This window comes from Bos indicus, chromosome 13 (assembly GCF_029378745.1).
Source record: "Bos indicus isolate NIAB-ARS_2022 breed Sahiwal x Tharparkar chromosome 13, NIAB-ARS_B.indTharparkar_mat_pri_1.0, whole genome shotgun sequence".
In the NCBI taxonomy this organism is placed as follows: domain Eukaryota; kingdom Metazoa; phylum Chordata; class Mammalia; order Artiodactyla; family Bovidae; genus Bos; species Bos indicus.
The window spans coordinates 53591915-53599792 of NC_091772.1; the positions used below are offsets into that span (position 1 = coordinate 53591915).

At 46.8% G+C, this 7878-nt stretch overlaps 1 pseudogene; it reads right to left on the minus strand.

Annotated features, from left to right (window-relative positions):
- Positions 1 to 402: 402 nt before the first annotated feature.
- Positions 403 to 6314, minus strand: LOC139186522 (melanocortin receptor 3-like; annotated as a pseudogene).
- Between the last annotated feature and the right edge of the window lie 1564 nt (positions 6315 to 7878).

The following is a 7878-nucleotide window of genomic DNA, read 5'->3' on the forward strand; positions in this document are numbered from 1 at the left end:
TGCATGTGTATTTTTGGCTCTGCACTATACTTATGTATAAGTGCTCTGTGTCCCTGCTATTTAAAAGGATGTCCCCAGATGAGCAGCCATATCCTATGGGAGCTTGTCAGAGTCAGAAATTCAGAATCTAGAATAGCATTGACGTATATACACTACCACATGTACAATAGCTAGTGGGAAGCTGCTGTCTAGCACAAGGATGGTGCTCTGTGATGACCTGGAGGGCTGGGATGGGAGGGGATGGGGGGAGGCTCAAGAGGGAGGATATAAATATGCTTATAGCGGATTCACGTTGTTGTACAGCAGAAACTAACACAACATCATATAGCAGTTATACTCCATTTAAAAATAAAGGATAAAAAAAGAAATTCAGAATCTTAGGCTCTACTCCCAACCCGTTGAATGAGCTTCAGCACTTGAACAAGATCCAGGGTGATTCCAGCAGGCATTCCTGTTCAGAAGCAATGCTCTCAGCTAAAATGTATATAGAAAGGGCAGCTGGGTCCGTTTTGATTATGGAAACCTGTTGGCCGCATCATGTTGGTGCAAAAAGACATCAGCTCCAGGGCACAAAATATACAGTGACCCTGACTAAGGTGGGCATTTTGGGGCAGTCACATAACCCCTCTGGGATGAAGTTTCTTCATCTGTGAGGTGATTCACCTATGTTGGAGACTTTAATGTGAAAACTAACATAAAAGAGTGCAAAGTATGTTATTTTATCTTGTTTACATAGAAAAAAGGCATCATAATCCGTATGGCTGTCAATACCATTTTCAAAGAATTCAGTTCCCACTTTCCACATTAATTTGCTGAGTGGCAAAGACCTATTCTTTGGTGTCTCGATTATAATAGTGCAGAGTGGCCCAGGAATTTCAGCCTCGTATGTTTGGAAACGAAATGGGAGAGTTTTGTAGTTTGGCTAAAAAGCATTACCCTAGAAAAGATCAGCAGTGTGGTCAATGGGATGTTTGCACCATTGACAAAATAGTCATGGAATTGCAACGTCACGAACAATGGCCACAAGCAGAAGCAGGAGGATGCTTCCAGGTGGTACAGTTCAATGTGACACACGTTTATCAGCCACGAAAGCCTTTCATTATTTCCAAACATCACAACCAAAGCGAGACACAAATCATATTGTTCACATTAGCACAGATAAAATACAAAAACCCCAAAACATTACAGCACAAGAAAAATACACAGTTGTATACCAAAGACACAGCATAATGTAAGAATTCATGGGAGAGGGGAATTTGGGGACATCCAGAAAGTACAGTCCAAAGTCCCCTGGGGTGGAAGGGGGTCTGATGGATGCATGCAGCACACAGCTTTGGACAGCGTTCATCAGCAAAGCTTGCCCTGAGTTCACAGGAGTGAATCACTTTACTTGATACAGTATAGACCTTGATAACAGGGTCACCCAACTTCCACACCATGTCAAACAAAAGGAACTGCGAATTAGAAACCATCCTCCTTCATCAGATCAGATCAGTCACTCAGTCGTGTCCAACTCTTTGTGACCCCATGAATCACAGCACGCCAGGCCTCCCTGTCCATCACCAACTCCCAGAGTTCACTCAGACTCATGTCCATCGAGTCAGTGATGCCATCCAGCCATCTCATCCTCTGTCGTCCCCTTCTCCTCTTGCCCCCAATCCCTCCCAGCATCAGAGTCTTTTTCAATGAGTCAACTCTTCGCATGAGGTGGCCAAAGTACTGGAGTTTCAGCTTTAGCATCATTCCTTCCAAAGAAATCCCAAGGCTGATCTCCTTCAGAATGGACTGGTTGGATCTCCTTGCAGTCCAAGGGACTCTCAAGAGTCTTCTCCAACACCACAGTTCAAAAGCATCAATTCTTCGGCACTCAGCCTTCTTCACAGTCCAACTCTCACATCCATACATGACCACTGGAAAAACCATGGCCTTGACTAGACGGACCTTTGTTGGCAAAGTAATGTCTCTGCTTTTGAATATGCTATCTAGGTTGGTCATAACTTTCCTTCCAAGGAGTAAGCGTCTTTTAATTTCATGACTGCAGTCACCATCTGAAGTGATTTTGGAGCCCAGAAAAATAAAGTCTGACACTGTTTCCACAGTTTCCCCATCTATTTCCCATGAAGTGATGGGACCGGATGCCATGATTTTCATTTTCTGAACGTTGAGCTTTAAGCCAACTTTTTCACTCTCCACTTTCACCTTAATCAAGAGGCTTTTTAGTTCCTCTTCACTTTCTGCCATAAGGGTGGTGTCATCTGCATATCTGAGGTTATTGCTATTTCTCCTGGCAAATAGAAAACCTGTGCTAGAGACTCAGTTCTTATGAACAAAACAGCTTCCAAGAAAACTACAGGCAGCTCAGAGTCTAACTTCCTGAAACTACAGTCCAGCAGTTTCTTGAAACACATGTCCTCCCACCCATGATTCCCTCTCTTGTTTTAAAGACAGAAAAGGAATCATAGGAAAAATCGCCTTTTTGAAATAGGGAAATGTATGCCTTAAAATAGCAAGATATCAAAATACTTTGTACACGGGTATGTTCTGATTCTCCAAAGCACTTTACTTCTCTTTCATTAGAGTCTTGCAAGCTGCCCTGTGTTGAATGATTATAAACCCAACAACAACAAAAACAATAACACAAAAATAGAAGTGGGTTCCATTCCCATGCTATTTGGACGGGAGGAGGGCGGATGGAGTCAAGAAGAGGGGCAAACAGCATAGTATTACTTCTTCCACAAAGAGGTTGCTGGTTTTAGGAAGTTGTTTTACTGTAAATAGATTAATAGACAAGAAACTCAGTCTCTTAAGAGATGAGGGCAAAGCCATTTGAGCAGCCAGCAGCTAGGTGTTGGTATCTGTAACAGGTTTGCTTGAGGGAGATTCCAGCCACTCTTACTGTTACTGCAAATCCTTCAGTCCGTCTGACCTGAAACATGAAGGAGTGAGTGGGAACCATCACAGACTCTGGATGCATGAAAATGAATTCAGACAGCACCCGAGTGATCCCCATAGGTCCTCCCCCCTACCAGTGACTATTCAAGAAATCAGAGTTTGTGATTTACTCATGGTTAAGCCGGTAAAGAATCTGCCTGCAATGCAGGAGACACAGGAGACACGGGTTCAATCCCTGGGTCAGGAAGATCCCCTGGAGGAGGAAATGGCAACCACTCCAGTATTCTTTCCTGAAAAAGCCCATGGACAGAGAAGCCGGGTGGACTATAGTCCACAGGGTCACGAAAGAGTCGGACATGACTGAAGTGACTTAACACAATCGCTCAGCACGTGGGCATCCTTTCAGAGAGCCTGTTATATCCATGTTTCCCTTTCAAAATGCTCTCTGCAAGCTTAAAAACAAAAGACACAGAGGATCATGGCTAATAACACATTTTTTATGTCTTTTAAGTAGTTTTCTCCCTTCCTGCTAAACACCTGGGCTGGCTGGAGGGTCAAAGGTGACCAGACTGAGTACTCTTCCCATGGCCCCATGTCTTATCCCACATTCATGCCATTGCAGCTGCAGAGCATCTCCTTGAAGGTGTTGTGCAGCTCCAGGCTCCAGAAAGCATAGATCACCAGGTTGATGATGGCAGCGCACATGATGAGGACCAGGTGGGAGTTGGAGTGGGCGGTGTAGCAGACTCAGTGGGGTTGGTGGGGCAGGTTATGATGAGGACGAGGTGGAGGAAGAAGGGGGCCCAGCAGAAGATGGAGACCCCCAGCAGGCTGGTGATGGCAACTGCCCCCTTCATACACAAGTGCTGCTGGCCAGTGGGCCACCCCATCGGCGGGCAGCTGTGCAGTGATGTGCTCAGTGTGAAGCAGGATGAAAAGGAGCACGTGCACATAGAGGGTGCCCATGAGCAGCAGCATGGCAAGGAACAGGGTGAGCAGGCACACGATGACCATCTTGCTCTCGGAGTAGATAATGAACACCATACTGCAGACCCTGCAGCCCAGTCAGATGGCCGCAATCAGGGCCAGCACCTTCCACATGGTCATGATGCTGTGGTAGCGAAGTATGTAGAAGATGGTGGTGTACCTGTTGACTGCAATGGCCAGGAGGTTGCAGATGGGGGCCACCAGGGAGATGCAGATCATGGAGTCAAAGACATTGTCCATGTGCTGGATGAACTGGTCCTTGAAGGTCTGGTAGTCGCTGTTGACCACGGGGATCGTGAGAGTCTCCAGGGCATTGGACATGCCCTGATGGACATGCATATCAGCCATGGCCAGGCTGCAGAGGAAGATGTACATGAGGGAGTGCAGGTTGCCATTCCTGACCACAGCCAGGATGACCAGGATGTTTTCCAGAAGGCTGATAATGCCCAGGGCCAAGAAGACCTCAGGCTTGAGGAAGACCTGTTCGTAGAAGCTGCTGCTGCTCCGATTGCTGAAGTTAGGGGCTGCGAGATGCTCTGAGCTGGTAGGTGTGATGGTTGAGCAGAGTGCAGATAGCACGAAGCATCCATTGCTCACAGAAGGCTGGCTGATCGGGGCGGGAACTCCAGCAGGGTCCTGAGGCTGCAGTTGCTGCTGATTTCAGGAAAGAAAAAAATTCCTTCCACATTCTTCTTTTAGATGCTTTTCCAGTGCACTCTTGGATTTTGTTCTTCCCCAGAATAAAAGGATGGAGAAAGGGAGAGAGAAAGAGAACAATAGGGAGAGAGAGGAAAAAGTCAGCTTGGAAACGTAGAGTACTTTCCTCTGCTTCTCCAGGATGAGCAGTTTTAATAGAAACTCTTCTCTCTCTCTCTCCCTTCTTACCTTCCTTCCGTCTCTCTCTCTTTTCCCCTCTCACATCCCCATCTGGGAACAGAAACCCAGCCAATGGCTGGTACAGTTACGGCAGTTTTCATTGTAAGTCATGGGATGTGGTACCTGTTGTTAGGAGTGAGGGTTGAACATTCAGTTTATACACATTGGCTGGAAGCAAACACCTCCTACTTAATCTTCGGTGCAGCAAAATGACCAGTGAGCACTGGGCGCCTCTCTGACTGACAGCAGTGCTGACTCCCAGGGCTTGAACCTGGAGATTCAAAAGCAGCCTGGTGCCCTCTACAGGCCAGACTGTTCATCTCTCCTTTGGCTGGGCTGAGCAGTTTCTGTCTTGAAAACAGCCACAGCCATCTTTTCATCCATTTATTTGCTCATTCTTTTTTTTTTTAGATGGCAAACATTTACTAAATGCCTACCATGTGTCGAGTTTCTGCCCCGTGCAGGAACATCCTTGTTTCTTCCAAACTCAGAGTCTGGGGTGGAAGACGAGAAATCCAGCAGTTTTATTATAGGGGGATACATACTTGAATCGGGGAATGCCAGGGGCTGGGGGAGTTCAGAGGGGACCCCCTCACCTGAGAGGTCAAGGGAAGTTCCTGGAGGAAGAAGCCTCTCAGCTATGACTTCAAAGAACAGAGAAGATGCCCAGTGGTGAGGCGGGGGCTGGGGTCGAAGGAGGTAGAAGAGGATTCCCAGCAGAGGGAATAACATGCTTACAGCCTGCAGGCTAAAAGCAGTGTTTCTGCACCCTGGACGAAGAAGTCGTCTGTAGGATGTAGTCACGGGGATCGCATCTGACCTCCTGAATCAGAATCACCAGGGGCAGGAGGTGGGTAGGTGTGTCTTCACTTCTTAGCGGGTGAGGGAGGACATAGCCAAGAAGGTTGAGATCTATGGAAAAGAAAGCTTGGTGCTTCTGAAGGACTTTAGTTTTCTCTGGCCAGAGTGTGGAGCCAGGAGACATAATTTGAGAAGTGAGCCTGCAGTTTTTTCTTTCCCTAAGTAGAGAAAGGCCAGGATCCTGAAAGGCAGTCTCAGCTGAGTGTGGGAGTTTTGGACTGTATCCAGAAGCCAACAGGGGGCTGTGGAAGAGAGGAGGTGGGGTTTGCAATTTAGAAAGATTCCTCATTGCCTGATGGGGACTGCCTCAGGAGAGGATGAGTCAGGAGCCTGGGGGGCCAGGGCTGCAGAGATTCACAGTGAGACGATGGTGGCCTGAAGCAAGGAGGTAGCCACGGGGCCATGGAAGGAGTGGACAGAGATGCTTGGGGTGGTAGGTTCTGGAGATGTGAGCGTGATGGATTGGGACAGCGCAGGGAACACCTCTGCTTCCTTCTTAAGTAAGAGGAAAACCAGAGATGGAAAATGTATTGGTTGGCCAAAAAGTTCATTCAGGTTTTCTGTACATCTAATGGAAAAACCTGAACGAACTTTGTGGCCAACCCAATAGAAGGCAGAATTTAGCAGCTGACTTTGATACTTAGTTCATGTCAGATGTGATGCTGGACAGGAGGATGATGTAAACTCTGGACACAATGAGTCTGCTTCCCTGGCCCTCCTGGCCCTGTACCTGCATATCAATTACAGGTAGACTGATGTTCTGATTATCCAACTGTCAGCTAACTGTGTATGTGAGTGTGACTGTGTGTGTATTAGATAGAAGAAATGTGCATATGAAATAGAAAACAACTTAGAATACTTATGAAACTGCGGGGGTGGAGAGGTCTTAAGATAGACAACCAGATGGGGGAAGGGATAGTTAGGGAATTGGGGATGGACAGGTACCCACTGCTATATTTTAAATGGATAACCAACAAGGACCTACCATAAAGCACAAGGAACTCTGCTCAGTCACATGTGGCAAACTGGATGGGAGAGGAGTTTGGAGGAGAATGGCTACATGTACATAGATGACTGCATCCCTTTGCTGTCCACCTGAAAATATCACAACATTGTTAATCGGCTATATCCCAACACAAAATAAAAAGTGGTTTTTTTAAAGAAAAAAAGAGGCAACCAGTAATTAAGTGTGAAAATGTCACCAAAGTCAGAAGACAAACAGGAAGAAAAGACTTTCCATAGGCAAAGATTACTGTCTCTTCAATACAAAGGATACTCTCACATTAATAAGAAAGAGATGATTTACCTCTTAGAACACGGGGCAAAAAACAGGGATAAGAATTCACTGAAGAGGAAGTGCAGGTGGCTAATAAACTTATGAAAAGATATTCAGTCTTCTGGGGAATCCAAGAAATGCAAATCAAACTTCAGATTGACAAGGGTGGAAAAGATATCAAATTCAGCAGAGGGTGTTGGGAGAAGAACACTCTCGTGCATTTCCAGTGTTTGTGGATAGTCTCATCATTTTCAGTTTCTACTAAAATAAAAAGAAATGCAGCTGAGTGTGGATCTCAGTCTGTGAACTGAGGGGCATGAGAAATACTTCTACTGATTTTCAGCAAAGTGACTTCATTTCTGATGCTAAACCTCTCATGTTCCAGGTTGCAGAAAACATAGTCCTAATCCTTGTGGAGGTTTCTCTTCCTCACCCCCTGGGTCACATCCAGAGGTGTATTTATACTGTCCTGTCTGTGGTTTCGGGGGCCCGCATCTTACCTGTGGGAGAAGGCAATGGCACCCCACTCCAGTGTTCTTGCCTGGAGAATCCCATGGACAGAGGAGCCTGGTGGGCTGCAGTCCATGGGGTCGCTAAGGGTCCGACACAACTGAGCGACTTCACTTTCACTTTTCACTTTCATGCATTGGAGAAGGAATTGGCAACCCACTCCAGTGTTCTTGCCTGGAGAAGCCCAGGGATGGGGGAGCCTGGTGGGCTGCCGTGTATGGGGTCGCAGAGAGTCGGACACGGCTGAAGCGACTTAGCAGCAGCAGCAGCAGCAGCAGCATCTTACCTGTGAAGATCAGACTACTAGATTTTTGCCCTGCTCTGTGTTTGGCCTGGGCTGAGCACCGACCATCTTTCTCTGCTTCTGTTCTCTGTTTATGAGCATCGTTGAGAGTGAGCAGGAGGGACCCGCACCCTCACACCTAAAGAGTGTTGATTTGGTCTCCTCTAAGCTCCACTCTCCGCTTTCCTGGGGG